Source organism: Sarcophilus harrisii, chromosome 1 (assembly GCF_902635505.1).
Source record: "Sarcophilus harrisii chromosome 1, mSarHar1.11, whole genome shotgun sequence".
Taxonomy (NCBI): Eukaryota; Metazoa; Chordata; class Mammalia; order Dasyuromorphia; family Dasyuridae; genus Sarcophilus; species Sarcophilus harrisii.
In genome coordinates, this window is record NC_045426.1 from 364,047,897 (window position 1) to 364,064,859 (window position 16,963).

Genomic DNA, 16,963 nt, shown 5'->3' on the forward strand with positions numbered 1-16,963 from the left:
CTGGCCCGCCTCACTCTCTCGCCTTTCCTCTCACTCTCCTCTCCTCCCGGTTTCGGTTTGTTGAGACACCTGGCCTTTTATCCTAGTAATAGATTGTGAGGTAATGATGACATCAAATGGAACCATTTTTCTGTTATATCCGTTACAGACAGAATGTTTGGTTACATTGATGCTTGGTTACATTGTTTACTAAACCAAAGCCACTCTGCCTGAATTGAGTTTCCCACAGATTCTCCTTAAAAATGTTTCTGAACACTAAACATTTAAAATTCTTGTCATTGTCTGACTGTCCATTAATAAAGAAAAAAATATATTTGCATCCCCTGTTCATGGGTAAAGGGAATTGGATATGCTTCTTTGTAAAACTTTTTTGATTTGGCTTTCATGTCTTCTTTTTCTGGTTCAAGTCCAGGATAGATAATTTGTCTTTCATTACTGATAAGGCAACAAAATTGACATCTTCCTCCTTCTCTTCATCTTTATCGCTTCTAACAGTCTTTACCTTCATTCATATCTTTTTGGCAAACTTCTTTTTATTTTTTATTGAAGTTTTTTATTTTCAAAACATATGCAAGGAAAGTTTTTTCACCATGGACCCTCGAAAAACCGTGTCTTCCAATTATTCCCAATTTCTCCCCACTTCCTTACCTGCATGGTGTGCAATCCAATATATGCTAAACATGGTTAAACACGTGTTCATTCCAATATAGGCATTCACATTTATACAATGATCTTGATGCAAAAGATAAATGAAATAAAAAAAAATTTTAAAATGGGATAGAAAATAAAATACAAGCAAATCATAACCAAAAGTGTGAAAATGCTATGTTGTGATCCACATTTAGTTCCCACAATCCTCTCTCTGGGTGCAGATGGCTCTCATCATCACAGATCATTGGCTCAGGCCTGAATCATCTCCTTGTTGAAAAAAAGCCACGTCCATAAGTAATCGATCACCGTATAACTTCTTGTTGCCATGTACAATCATCTCCTGATTCTGCTCATTTCATTCAGCATCAGTTCATGTAAGTCTCTCCAGGTGTCTCTGACATCACCCTGCTGACTGTCCAACTTTTAACTCTGACACCCTAGGTACAGAGTCTAGTCTGCTTCTCTTGAAATCATCTTGTGAATCCAATGTAGCCAATTTGTCAAGGCACTGGTAGATTTGTTGTGAAAGGGTTAATTTCAGCCTCTATAATTCCCCTAGCAGTGCTACAAATCAGCTTGAAAATAAGATAGAACAGGGCTTGATGGAGTGGCCAATTTTCTCTAACAACACCCCAAATCCCTGTACCCTCTATATATTCATTTGACACTGAAGCATATCGTGTCTTGTTATACATCTTCCCTTGCTATCCTTGATGTTTAATAATAAAAATATCCTGGTGTTCCAATAATATCACATGTGAGCCTCAGTTTCTTCACCTATAGAATGGGAATGAATAACAATACTTGTATTTATGAAGCGTTCTGAGAAAAGCATTCTGTAAATTTTAAACTTATGTGAAAATGTAAATGATTGTTATTTTCTTTTATTAATGTGCTTACTTAAAGCATATCATTAGAGTTATTCAGGTTGATGTCTAAGAATCAGAAGACCTGACTTGAGGTCTTAGTTCAGATTCTAACTATGAAAGCCTGAGTAAAGATCCAAAAAGCAATACAATTTCTAAGACACAGTTTGCTCAGTTGTAAACTGTGGATAATAAAGGGGATCTTATGCAAGACTAATGGGAAGAGATAATTAGAGGGTAGATGTATTATAAATCCTTTGAAATCAAATGTGAGGTGTGCCTATGATTTTCATTTCAAGGTATAGATTCTTACCAGGGTTTCAATAACAAATACAATCCATCAAGGTGAAACATGCAAAGCATCCTTGCTACTCTACAAAATCTTGGAAGTTTAGAGTGGGCAGGAACCTCGTTACATTGGCCCATGCAGGGCAGTACTCTCACCTTATGAAAAGCATCTCCCTGGCTCCTGAATGACTTGGTTATGTCCTTGACAAGCAAGTGAATTGCATTTAAGTAAGGGAAAGTTATCCAAGGTCACCAACCCCACTATCTCCTGTGGGTCCGTCTTGGTCCATTGCCCAAATGTAGATCAAGAGGATTGGAGATGGCCCTGGAGGCAAGGTTTTTAACTCGTCTGTTTTCTCGAGTCAGTTTGACCTGGAGAGGGGCATTGACAGAATTATCTTGTCTTTCAGTGGGCCTTTGTTGCAATGGTCTCTTGTTGAGTTCCTTACATTGTTAGGACTATTTTGACCCCACAGACAGGTTTTAATCAGAATGCAAATCCCCGAGCTGATTCATTAGGAATTGAGCTTGAGTTTTGCACCAACTTTGCCCACCTTATGGCAACATAATAAAGCTTTTTGCCTCTTGATTTGGAAAAAAGTGTACCATTAGGGTTAGGTAAAAATTGAGGTAAAGATGGCTTCTTTCACCTACTGAAGGTCACTTTCACACAGCTATCTCTTTCCTTCCTCACTCCCACCATCCTTTCTTCTTCCTTTATTTCCTTCCTTCCTTCCTTCCATCTGAATGGGCCCAGGTGCATATTTCTCAAAGGCTGTAATACCCTAGGACTAAGCTTCAGGAAATTATGTGATCCACATGTAGTAGACAGCATTCCTGATTATTGGTCAGTTGTTACTTCCTTTTCAGTTCATCCAATGAACCCAAGTCTTTTGCTATTTAATCCTTTCCGTGCTTCTGGCTCAGGGATCCACACCATGCTGGGCTGTTCAGTTGGAGGGCTTGATGAGGACAGAACAAATGCTTTCTCTTTGTATCTGGGGATGCCTCAGAGTAATCAAGTTGGGTAAGGTGTTCTAGTACCCTGTTCCACACAGTGGATGGGGGCCTTCTGGGATTTGTGCCTTCCTGCTCTTTTCAACAATTAGATGATTGGGGTCAATTCCAAGGATCTTGTGATGAAGAGAGTCAACCCACACTCAGAGAGAAGTCTGTGGGAACTGAGTCTGGATCACAACATAGTATTTTCACTTTTTTTTGATGTTGTTGGCTTGCATTTTGTTTTCTTACTCATTTTTTGTTGTTGTTTCTGACCCAATTTTTGGGCAGCAAGATAATTGTGTAAATATTTACATATATTGGATTTAACATCTATTTTAATATTTGTGACATATATTGGATTCCCTGCCATCTAGGAGAGAGGGTACAATAAGTTCAAGCTGTCCTTAGGTTTCTGTTCTTTTTCATCATATAGGCCTGTGTTGCTTTTATTTGTCCCTGACCAGGGCACCTTTAATTCCTCAAGTCCTGACTCTTACATTCCCTCATTTAGCTCCCAGACAAGTATATTCTAAAAGGGCTGTTAAATCCCTCTTCCTTAAGCCGACCTGGAGGAGGAGTACCTTCTTAGGGAAGGATTGGCAGATGGATTCTACAACAGGCCCCTGGCAGAGGCTTCAAAATACTTCTCAAAGCCTTCCGTTGTAAGTCTGAAAAGGCTTCAGAATTTTTGCTAAGGGAGATCATACTCCCTGAAGGCCACACTATTTTACCTATTGTCCCTACTCCTTTGAAGAAACAAAAGCAGGAATTGGGGGAAAAGTGTTCTTTGGTACCTATTCTAGGAAAAGCTGTCTGGATGAGCCACATTCATGAAAGCTTTTTCTTTCCCCTCAGTCTGCCCCTGGGAGGGATCCCTGGTTACTCTCCTTAGTAACCCTTATACTAACTCCAATTTGTTAATTCTATTTTACTCACATTTGATCCTTGCATTTTTTCATCTACTTGTGAGAGTTGTTTCTTCAAGACTGTAAGCAATGAGATTCCAATGATTTGGTAAACCTGAAATCACCATATCCCTGATTCTGCCACTCAGCACTCTCATCCTGCTGGTGCTGCCTGCAAGTCACCCATCTCCCCTCCTCAGTCTGGATCCCACTAGGCTGCATCAGCTTCTCACCCTTTTCAGGCTGAAGCAGGTCCAGAAGATGAGATCTTTGTCCCTTTGTCTCAAATGAATCTGGGTCTGGACTGCTTGAAGTGGGAAGAATGGGATAATGGCTCTGGGGCCTTGGGCCTGGCCAGTGCTGGAGTTCCATGAATAACACCAGCTGCCAGCGGCCAATTGTGTCTCTATGAAGACAGGGATTCCAAGACAGATGGTGGGAGATGGTGGGAAGTGGTGGAAGTGGGGTCTCTGATTTCTGCTCATTGCTTTAAGCAGCATTATCCCATTACCTGCTTGCTTATGGACTTAAGCATCAGAATGGGCCAAGATTCCTTAGTTAAAGTGATGCCAGAAAGCTTCCACTGATGTGAGGCTGTTGGATCTTTCTAAATGGTAGATGGCAGGTTACAGTTAATACTGAGGAGAGGGATGAGCTTGAAGGCCTCAATAACCAGGATGTCTTAGTGAAAGAAATGCATCAGGACTAGTGGGAGAAGGAATGAAATAAAGAGAAGGGAACTAATTTCTTTTTTGTTGTTGTTGTTATTGTTCTCAGCATCTAGTGCAAATGCTTTGAACCTAATTATTACTTGAAAAATTTTAAATATTATTTTTTAAATAATGTCAGAAATATGATGCTATGTCAGAGCTACTTGGGTTTTTATAATGTATTCCCAAAGATGATGTAAAACAGATCAAAGGGAATTAATCTCTAATTGTAAATTTTTAGGGTAGAGAAAGATAATTTGAAGGAACAGGAGTAAGCATTGTATCCTGTCAAGAATACTGGACTTGATTTTAGAAGATCTAGTTTATATATTGTCTGGAGCACCTTCACAATCTTCTCTGAATCCATTTCCTTTTCCCAAAGGGTCCCAAAGGGATATGATGTGCTGTGATTCTGCTCAAATCACATTATAGGATCTGCAGCTGTAAAGTTAGAAGGGGCTTTATTTTTTAATAATACCTTTTTATGTTTTGAAATATATGTAAAGATAGTTCTCAACATTCACCCTTGCAAAATCTTGTGTTCCAAATTTTTCTCCCTCCCTCCCACCCTAGACAGCAAGTCATCTAATAGGTTAAGCATGTGCAATACTTCTAAACATATTTTCACACTTATCATGGTGTCCAAGAAAAATCAGATCAAAAAGGGAAAAAATGAGAAAATAAAAGCAAGCAAACAACAAAAAAGCTGAAAATACTATGTTGTGCTCCACACTCAGTTGCCATAGTTCTCTCTCTGGGTGCAGATGGCTCTCTCCATCACGAGTCTATTGGAATAGACTTGAATCACCTCATTGTTGAAAAAAGCCACATCCATCACAGTTGATCATCACCTAATCTTGTTGTTGCTGTGTAAAATATTCTTTTGGTTCTACTCATTTCACTTTCCATCAGTTCATGTAAGTCTTTGCAGACCTTTCTGAAATCATCCTGCTGATCACTTTTTATAGAATAGTAACATTCAATTAATTTATATACCATAATTTATTCAGCTATTTTCCAAATGAGGGGCATCTGAAGGGCCTTTGGAATCTAGGCAAGCCCAATTATTTAGGAGATTAGATGTTGCCCAAGATCAGACAGATTGTAGATTCTGAGCTCAAAGGCAACTACAGAGGCCTTTTGTTCCAACCCAGGATTTGCCCTTCACACTTAGCATGCTCTCAGTTTTCTTATCTGAAGAAGGAGTGGATTGAACAAAATCACTTCCGGGGTCTTTTTCTGGTCAAAGATACAAACTTGTAGAATAGAAGACCCAAAGGATGAAAAATGTGTTTCTGATTAGACATCAGCTGCTGAAATTAAAGTGAATCAAGAATGATATTTCTGCTCATTGCATTTTTTTTCCCCATCATAGTAGCCTAGCTCCCTATCTTTCTCTCAACTGGTATCATATAGTGTGACTCAGATGCATGACAAATTCACAAAATGGAACCGTGGTATATCAACTCTGGAGGGATCTTTAAAATCATATAATACAACCCCATCATTTTATAGAGGAAAAAAAACTCAGGAGAAGTAATTGGTCCAAGTCAACACAGTAGATAAGTGGCAGAAAAGGTATAGATACTAGATAAAAGTATCTAGATATTAGATACTAAGACATTTGACCTATTGAAAGAAAACAGAAGGATTTTTATGTGACAGGTATGCTCCATTCAAGGGAAGAACAAGCATTTATTAAGCATCTATAATGTGCTTATATTTTATCATTTACCATGGGACTTCAGGTTGAGGGTAACCAACAGGTCTCAACCCATTGGTGAGTTGGGGTGTCTATCCCAAGCATGTGAAGATGGGAGGATAAAAACAATTTGTTCCAATGGACTTGAAGGTGTCTGAGGCAGATGCTATATGGAGCATCTAAAGCTTGGTCAGACACCCAAGATGCCAACATCATCCACTCCTTTGTAGGCCATGACCAATCTTGACTTTTGTCTTGTTGCTGGAGTTCAATGACTCTAGAAGAGAGAGTGAGGGCAAAGGCTTTGAGCATTTTGGCTTCAAGTTCATCACATGTGGACCAAGATATCACCTCATGATGTCATTGGTCTGCTTTGAAAACAAAGGATGAACAACAACAATCCACAGAATCTTCTCTATAAGAGAACTTCACCTGACCACTCTAATAAGTGGTGATCTCTCCCATGCTGCGGAATCTTCTTCTTCTTCTAGTTCTTCTTCTACTACTACTTTCTTCTTCTCCTACTTCTGCTATGACTACTACTTTCTTCTAGTATTCTTCTTCTATTATTACTACCTCTTTCTTCTTTCTCATCTTCTTTTTTCTTCTTCCTTCATCTTCTTTTCTTCTTTTTTTCTTCTTCTCCTCCTTCCCTTCCTCTTCCTCTTCCTCCTCCTTCTTCTTCTATTACTTTTCCTCTTCTCTTCCTGCTCCTCCTCCTTTTAGCAAAGTAACTCTCTTTAATAATAGGGAGTTATGTGGTTCTGTGAGTGTCACAGAGGACAGTATGGGGCTTGAAAAGAAGAAAATCTGGGGTGCAACTAGGTGGTGCAGTGATAGAGCCCTGGCTCTGGAGTCAGGAGGATCTGAGATCAAATTTGGTCTCAGATACAGCACAAGCTGTGTAACCTTGGGTAAGATACTTAGTCCTGATTATTGTGTCAAAAGGAAGAGGAGCAGGAAGAGAAAAGGAAATGTAGAAGTAGTAGTAGTAATAGAACTAGAAGAAGTAGGAGAAGAACTAGAAGAAGGAGAAGAACTAGAAGAAGGAGAAGGAGAAGAAGAAGAAGAAAGAGGAGGAGAAAAAGGAGAAGGAATAGAAGGAGGAAGAGAAGAAGAAGGAAGAGGAGGAGGAGGAGGAGGAAGAAGAGAAAAAGGAGAAGGAGGAGGAAGAGAAGAAGAAGAAGAAGACCTAGGTTCACTTCTCACTTCTTATTGGAGTTGTATGGCTAACAAATCACTTCTCCTTTTAGCCCTCAGTTTCCTTATCTATAAAATAGAAATAATAAAACCTGCAGTACCAACTTGACAGGGATTTGGTGAGGTTTAAAGGAAATATTGTATACAAAGTTACTTTCTATTCTCAAACTATAGAAATTTTAGTTTCATTAGAGAAAGTATTAATTTTTGTTTCATTTTCTAGTTGGGAACAGAGACAGCAAAAAACCAAGACTTGTCATATAGCTGAAAAGCAGTGGGTTGAGAATTCAGGGTGAATAGCTTATTCTGGTTGTCCACCCCCTATTATCTTCCAAGTTTTCTTCCCCATTCACCAGTAATGTTCCTAATGTTTGTTGCTGCTTAGTTTCTTTAGGACCCATTTGGGGTTTTCCTGGCTAAGATACTCGAACTGTTTGCCATTTCCTTCTCTAACTCATTTTTAAAGATGAGGAAACTGAAGCAAATAGGGTTAAATGGCTTGCCCAGGGTCACATAACTAGGAAATACCTAAGACTGGATTTGAACTCAGGACTTCCTGACTCTAGACCCTATGCTCTATCCACTGTACCATGTAGCTGCCCCTAGTATTTAGTAGATAGGAAAATCATTCAAGACTTGTACCAAGGTAAGGGATTCCTGCTTTGATATGGATTAGGCTAGATCACTTGTGACTCCTTTTCACTCAGGTGAAAACCTGAGAAATTTTTATGTGACATTGGATATATAGGTATATTAAATAGGTATACAAATCAAAAATTTATTGATATTAAATCATAATTGTGTGACTCACACATTCACAGGATATCACAGTTCACTAGCCCTGGCTGACATCCTTTGTACACATTCTGTATAATGCAGGTAACTCATTTGCCTCCTTATTTATTTCATGAGAGTGAAAAGAAATTAAATGTATAGAACTGATAGTTCAGTGGGCATTGTGTTTAATACTAGGAAACCTGTTTTTTAGGAGGGACATTGACAAATTGGAGCATGTCCAGAGAAAGGTGACCTGGATATTAAGGTTTGAACCATGAAGGTTCAAAAGAGGAATGGCTGAAAGAACTTGGAATGTTCGGCCTGAAGAAGAGAACATTTAGTGATGGTAGTCATGGGAAGGAATGCCACAAAGGATGATTGTCCACACTTAAAGTAAAGTGAGTAAAATGTATTCTGAGTGACTCCAGGAAATAGCTTGGATAAATAAATACAATTTACTAGGAAGTACCGGTTTCCACTATGCACAAGGATGAGCTTCCTAACAGAGCTATCCATCTGAGGATACTGAACTCCCCACCACAGCAAGTATTTAAGCATAAACTGTATGACTACTTTGCACAGAAATTGAAAAAGAAGTTCATTTCATCATCAGATTATTTTTAAGATTCCTTTTGAAAATTCTATAGTTTTAAGATTCTATTTAAGGACAGCAAGATGGTAGGTTCCCAGAGGTTAGAATAGCAATTTAATTGAGAGTTTTGAAGCTCAGAGGCAGGTGGATCAATAACGGGGAGAAAGGCTACAAGGGGAGAAGAATTTCACTCAAATAAAATGCATTGCAGAGAAAGAAGTTGTTCACTATTTTCAGTTGTATCTGATTCTTTGTGACCTGATTTGTGGTTTTCTTGGCAAAGATACTGGGCTGGTTTGCCATTTCCTTCTCCAATTCATTTTTACAGATGAGGAATTGAGGCAAACAGGGTTAAATGATTTGCCCAGAGTCACACAACTAGTAAGTGTCTGAGACCACATTCAAACTCAGTCTTCCTGACTTCAGGCCCACCACTCCTTCCACTACATCACTTAATCTGTGGTTAATCTGAGGGTACTTAAGATACTTAAGAGTCCTGGAGAGAGAAGTCTATGTTAGACATTTTTATAAAACAGCAAATAAAGTGTCATTAGATCCTGAAATGGGTGCCAAATTTTCAGGACCCTTCCTAAAATTCATTGCAGTTCTATTTACCCATGTTTCTGTAAAGCATAATAATAATGAATGTCTGATTAATAGAAAGTAGAATTTAAAAGTTTTTAATTATAGTTGGCATTTATATAGCTCCTCTTTTTACATACGTAGAAATAGAAATGATGTGATTAGTTCAAAGTCACACCAGTTATGTGTTATCTTCTGGATCAGAATTCACACCTTCTGAGACCAAATCCAATATTCCTTTTAGCAATCATACTTTCCCCAATGGAGTACCTGCACTGAGCTTGGAAGGATCTGGAGTCAGCTCCCCATCTTTTTTTGCCAGGCAATTGGGGTTAAGTGACTTGCCAAAGATCACACAGCAAGTAAGTGTCAAGTGTCTGAGACTATATTCAAATTCAGATCCTCTTGACTTCAGGGCTGGTGCTCTATCCACTGCACCATCTAGCTGCTCCAATTCCCCACATTTAGAAAGGGAGTGGAGCCCTGGTGTTTTTGCTTTTCTGGTCCCTTCAAACAGTAGCTTTCCTGCCAACTGGCATTTCCTTCCAAAAAGCCAAGTGTTTTGTTTTATTTTTTATTATGTTGTTTCTGGCTTTCCTAGTTTTATAGGCATATTATTGAACATTTTAAACTTTGTCCCTATACCCTCAGATAATTTTAAAAATCAAGATAATAAATGTATAAATTTTAAGAGCTACATAAATGTTTACTAGTAACCTCATTCTGGATGTTTCCTAGACAGCATGCACATGGCCCTCTCATTCCTTTTGGAAACTGGGGAGATTACTTTTTATTGTTCTTGTTATTACTCCAGGTGGGCCTCTCCTTAAACAAAGACTGTATACAACAATCCAGAATGAAAACATGGAGGGAAGATAGCCATTAAGTAATTACCGGATATTTATTCATGCTAGAAAAAAAAATTCCTAGTAGCACAATAAGCATTTAAAGCTTGAATTTATTTGTTAAAAATTGGCAGAGCCAGTGTGACATAGAAAAGAGAAGTTTGGGATTAGAATTGAAAGACTGTGATGAATTTCCTAACCTATTCCTTATTGATTATTTGACCCTAAGTAAGTCATTTATCTTCTCCAAGTCTCAATTTACCCATCTACAATATTTGGTGGGTGGAAAAAGCCTGCAGTTTCATTCTATCCCTTGCTGGTATAGATCAGAAATTGTTTAAGGGAGTTACACATAATCTAAAGAATTGTCTGAGGGCTGGCTGGTTACCTTATCTCTTCACTTGGGCACCATGTGGTGAAGAATCCATAGCCATTTCTATTTCTTCTGCCTCTATTATTTCTCTTATTTTCTGTCTCATGTGAATGAGGAAGAAGGCAGCTCTAAAGAGTAATTTGCTTGATCTTGCTGGGAAATGGACTAAGCTCATAATTGATCTTCTGAGTCCCATAAGAAGATGAATGACTCATTCTTTGGCTATATCATATCATCAAATTTGGTAGAAGAAAATGTCATTGTCTCCATGGATGGCAGTTTGTTGGTTAATATTTAACAACTGATTCCAAAAGATGCATGAATGACACACATTTAATTTGTGTTATTAATATTTTATTTATTACTTTCTTAAGTCTAGATAAGACTTAAGAAACAGATCAAGCCTTGATTTACAGCATTTTTTGATTTTCAAGGCATAAATGCTCACACTGAAAATTTAACAATTGGCTTTCTCAAATTACTTTGAGCTGGTTCTAATCACACCCCAGCCCAATTACCAAGGCAGTAGAGGAGAATGGGGTACTAGTTTGGGAGGTTTTTGTTTTTCAGGTATTGCTATATATTTTCAGAGAAGCTAGGTGGTACAGTACAGGCCCTGAAGTCACCAAGACTCATTCATTTTCCTGAGTTCAAATCTGGCCTCAGACACTTATTAGTTATGTCACCCTTGGCAAGTCACTTAAATCTCATAACCTCAAAAAAATTTAAAAAAGAAAGAAAGAAAAAATAAAAAATAAAAGAAATGGAAGGAAGGGAAAAGATTAAGATAGTCAGGGATCAGAGGATCAGTTTCCATGTTTGGCATTCAAGTCCCTCTATAATATAATTCTAACCTACCTTCCCAACTTTACTTCTCACTGCTTTGCCACCAAACATGGATCATCTGTTTTAACTAGTCTTCTCATCGCTCCCAAACATGACAAGTTCCATATTTTCAATCTCACTATTTCCACTAAAGGGAAACTAGGTCTGTCATTTCATCTCAACTGATTTAAAGTCTATTTATTCTTGTCTCAGTTTAAGTCCCCCCTTCCCCATCAAGTTATACTACATCATTCTGTAGAGGGTGAACAGAAACAGCATGATTGAAGTAAAGAGAAGGTCCAAAGACCTAAAGCTGACCTTTAATTTTGTGACTATTGAGTAAGTCAGTTTACTTTTTCTGAGTTTCACTTTTTTCATCTATAAAATGGGAGAAATAATACTTGCATTATCTACTTCTGAACATCATTGTGAGACTTAAATGAGATAACAAATATAGTATTTTTAATATATATCACAAGTATAGCACCTTGTAAATCATAAGGCGCTGGATAAATATAAAATTATTTTAGTGATTTCTTCATCTTTTGAACTTAGATTTACTATCAATGTGTTTGATTTAACATGTCACTTTGTACAGCTTTATAATGCCTTTGTACTATGTTATTATTTAATTTTTATATTATTATTTAAGATCTTTATATATGTCACAAAATTTTAGAGCTGAAAGAGAACCTAGAGACCAACTGGTCCAAATTCCTTTTTTTTTTATAGATGAGGAAATCAGCCCCCTCAGAGAGTTTCAGTGACTTGCTGAGGATCACACAAGTAATGGTTCCAAGTAGGATGCTCCCTATTGTACCACATTGCCTCTCTATCTGGAATGGGAGTCAGAAAGCCTGGGAAACAGTCTGGGCTCTGTCACTACCTTGTCATATAACATTGAATAAATCCCTTCCTTTTCTTAACCTTCGATTCTATCTTCTGTAAGAGGAGAAGGCTGGACTAAAGAGCTTCTAAATTCCTTTTCTGCTCTGAGTCCAAAGCTCAGAAATATTCATTTAGTGCCTTTCCTTGGGGCTTTTCAGCTGAGCACATAACTTGAATGATCAAATCAATATGGTCTCTTTTGTCTTTCTTGTTTTTTCTTCAAGCCTCAAACTCTAGACATGTACATCAGCCCCTTGTATCTCCTGCAACCTGGAGGTTTCTAAGAAAAAGGGAAAATGGAGCAGAGAAAGAGGATGCAGTTCTTGATTCAGATAATTGTTCTGATTTCTGTACAGCGTATCAAGGTAGGTCGAACAAAGAAATTGGCTTTCCTAGTTGGATAGAATAGAAAGGTTGGGGCTAGGCCACAGTTAGCTGGAGATGTGAATAGATGCTTGCTAAAGTTCTAACAACTCCATGTATCTATGATTCTAAAGGCTAAATGTATGCTAGCAAAGAAAAAATGATGCAGTCTGGGGAGAAACTAAGGCTATGGGAAAGGGACCCTGTTGGACTCTGCACAGAGGGTCAGGATCTTGAGATGTGAAAGAGAAAGTGTGACTAGAGGAAGCAAAGGCAGAACAGTTAGAAGAGACAGGGCTAGGATAAGAAGGGGAGAGAGGGCTGAAGCTAAGGAATGTAGTATATTCAATAAAGGCTGTCCTCAAGGTCAGGGAGAATAAACAGGGAACTGGTGCAATCCTCCTTCCAAAGAAAGAAGAGTAAAAAACAGGCTGAAATTGGTCAAGGATATTACCATGAGGAAGGTAATTGGAGAGATGCAAAAATCACATTTTCAGGATCTTTGCCAAGAGAAAAGAAGGAAGGGGTGGGGCAAGAGGGAGAGAATAAGACACACAGAAAGAACAGGAAGACTAAAATGGGGATGCACAGAGATATCAGGGAAAGATGCTATTTCTTTGCTTTAAAAAGCATCAGGGGCTTCTAATTGTTTCTTAAATAAAATGCTAGTACCTTAACTTGGTATTCAAAACTCACCACAGCTTTACTCCCACCTACCTTTTTAGCCTTAATTCACATTATTTCCATTATTCACACTATTTTTTTTTTTTTTTTTTTTTTTGCTAAACTACCAGATATTCCATGAATCTGGCATTCTGTCTCCTGCCTTCATGGAGTCCCACAAACTGCACAGCTCATGAGTGTTACATTTGGATCTAGAAGACGGGGCTTTTAATCCTGTCTCTGACACCTTTTACACCATGTGACTTTGGAGAATTCCCTTAATTTTTTTTGGCTCTCACTTTTGTCATCAGTAGAATTAGTAGAATAGATCAGGGGAATCAAATTTAAATAAGAATGGGGGCCTCTAAACAGTAGATGAGGATCCTTGTGGGTCACATATTGACTTAGAAAATCATAAAAAAAGTTTATATTAAAAACGTACTGATATCAGTTCATTAAAATCAAATGGAAACTATCTTTTAACCTTATCTAGGTTGCAGTCATTCTATTATTCTGTAAATAATTTCTTTCTTTCTTTTCTTTTGACTCTATTACAAAAAATTATACAAATCCAGGTTGGCTTTCTCCTCAGCTAATAATCTCAGAAAGTTGCTTAAAAGTTTTAAAAAGTTAACTAATTTGCCCATGGTAGCATAGTTTATATGTGTTATATAATATATAATATATATATATATATATATATATATATATATATGTTATAGACTTAAACTCAGATCTTTCTGACTCTGAATAATTTACTGTGAATAGTTTTTAAGGAACAATGTAAGATTCAGCTGAAATATGGCCCATCTATGAGATTTTCTCTGATTTCTTTAATTAATGTTCTCTCCTCAAATTTCTTTTATTTATTTATCTTACCCATACATTATGGAATCCTTAGCACTTGTCCCTAGGGGTACATAACTTTAGAGTACTCAGAAGAATAAGTTTCAGGAGGCCTGGGAACTTAGATAAGAAAAAAAATTATTTTCACTAACCTTTAATTGAAATTTTGCATTTTCTTCAATAATATATGTTGTGAGGGGCAGTGAGGTCATGTATTGGGTGTGAATTTAAATCTAGCATCAGACAATACTAGTTATATGACCCTAGATAAATCACTTACAGAAATTATTATACGATGGCAACAAATGTTATTCTAAAAAGGAGTCCCTAAGCTTTTCCAGATTTCTAAAGGGGTCCATGACATATAAAAGGGTAAAAACCACAGGTTTTGTCTCAGTTTAAGTGTTACTTCCTGAAGGAGGGTTTTCCTCCTCTAAAGCTACCTTCTTTCTAATTTTCTTCTTGTTATTATTTGTCCATCATTCTCAAAGAGGACCTTTATTTCAGGGAGGTGATGTCATGACGTGCAAGTGAGTTGGATTTAAGTGTGCAAGGTCACCTGCCTCACTTTATCCTCCAGAACCATTTGGGTCCAGGGGCCAAATATAATCAGGACAACTGGAGATGACCCTGGATGCAATGGGAGACCCATGCATAGCACAGGTCCTGGCTCCTAGGGAATACTTAATGAACACCTACCAATTGATTAATAAAGTTCTAGGGACATTCTTGGTCCCCTTGCTGAATGCCTGGAGTTACACTGTTTTGTACTCTCAGCTCTAGGATTCAGATCCCATGAATCCTTTGTCCAGCATTTGATCTTCCACTTATTCCTCCTGGTTCCAGGTGGAATGAAAAATGAGTTATCAGCTTCTTTTGCTATGTGCTACTGTGGGTAAAACAAACACATTCTCAAGTCACAGGGTCACATATTTAGAATGTTGAGGGAACTTAGAGATGATCTAGTCTGGCTCTCTCCTTCTATAGATAAGGAAATTGAAGTTCAGAGAGCCATTTGCCCCAGATTACAGAAATAGCATGTTTCAGGGCCATAATTTGAACTAAAGTCCTATGATTCTAAATTCAGAACTCTAACTACTATCTCACCTCTCCAAGTGCCTATCCTTTAAAAAAAAGATACACAGAATAAATGTGAATAAACACAGAACAATTAAATGCCAGATACTTTTGGAAAGTGGATACTAGCAAGTGAGAGGATTACTTACTAACACAAAAGATAGAAAGAGAGAGAAAAATGTATTTGCTTATGTAATTTAGTGAAGTGCTTCCTGTATACTTTTATGTTGTTTAATCATTTACTTATGTCTAGTTCTTTGTGACCTTGGGATTTTCTTGTCAGGGATACCAGAGTGGTTTGCATTTCCTTCTCCAGTTCATTTTAACAGATGAGGAAACTGAGAGTTAAGCAACTTGCCCAAGTCACATAGCTAGTGAGTGTTTGAGGTCATATTTGAACTCAGGAATTAGAGTCTTTCTGAAACCAGACCTAGTGCTCAGTGCACTGAACTATTTCACTGAGTCAATTCCTCCCTGCACCCCACTTCTTATTCTTAGAACTATGCTAAGTAGCGGAGAGCTCCACTAATGAAATAGAAGGTATAGCTCCTATCTGTAAAAGATTTATAATAAGGCTGATGAGAAAAGAGTAATAGATAAGAAAAAAATGCCTAGAAATGTCTAATCAGGCCCAAGATTATGGAGAATGATTCTAGATCATAGGCTCCTGTTCTAAAACTGGAAGGAAGTTCTGAAAACCTGTCAATCCTTTCATTTTATAAGTGAAAAAAAATAAAATTCAGCAAAAGTTAATGATGCAATCAAAGTCACACAGCTATTAAGTATAAACAGACAGATTTGGATCCAGTTCCTGAGTCAGTGTTCTTTCCATTGGATCAGAGAAAGCAGAAGCCACCAAATTGTAAATTATCAGAGGAGGCTTCCTAAGAGGAACTGGGTCCTCAGTTGAGTCTGAGAATCAGTGTTAAAACTGCATGTCTTTAACTTGGCCTGGGAATGTATCTGCTTGTCTGAGCTTCTAGGAAACTGCATGAAATTATGACTAGACTGGAAATTCTAAAAAAGCAATGCCTATCTTTTATCTCAGCATTATCTCCCTGTCTCCTATCTAAACTCAGTACTTTGTATACAATAAGTGTTTAATAGAAGTTTGGCTTGTTAATTTCCTTTTTCTAAAATATATTTTTATCTTGCTAAAAATTTCCCCTTTATTGTTTCCTTTCCTTTCCTTGTTCCCAAAAAATCATTCCATGTAACAAAGAATATTTTTTAAAGGAAAAAAAGAGGAAAATGAGAAAAAAAACTACACAAAACTCATTAATAAAATTTAAAAAATAACTCTGAAAGTATATATAATGTTCTACATGTGTACTTCCACATCTACAATAGAGTGTGGGAGTATCTTCCCATATTTCTTCTCTGGGGACATGCTTGTCCTTGGTAATTTTAAAACATTCACTTTTGATTTTATTATGATTATTCCTTTTAGCTTTCCTTTTCTCTTCCTCTTCAAGACCTCATAGCAGAAAAAAAAATCCATGTTCAAATACATGGTTTTTGTTTTTGTTTTTATGTTTTTATCACCCTTTGAAGACAAGAAGGTACTGTAGGACACTTGTTCATTCTCCTCCTATTACAATATACCCAAAACTCATTTAAAAAAATCTTTTTAGGTTTCTCTTGACTCTTGTGCTTACATTTCAAAGTTTTCACTTAGTTCTGGTCTTTTTGTTAGAAATGCTTGGAAGAATTTGGAGGAAATCTCTATTCTGAAGATCCATGTTCTCCCTTATCATATACATATATACTCAACTTTGCAGGTAAGTTATTCTTAGTTGCAAGCCTAT

General features: G+C 37.4%; 1 long non-coding RNA gene across 1 annotated transcript; it reads left to right on the top strand.

Moving 5' to 3' along the window:
- Positions 1 to 8,315: 8,315 nt before the first annotated feature.
- On the top strand, positions 8,316 to 16,935 carry LOC116421260. The gene is made up of 3 exons (XR_004231563.1): positions 8,316 to 8,499; positions 12,431 to 12,571; positions 16,852 to 16,935. It is a non-coding gene; the product is annotated as an uncharacterized LOC116421260 (long non-coding RNA).
- Positions 16,936 to 16,963: the final 28 nt, after the last annotated feature.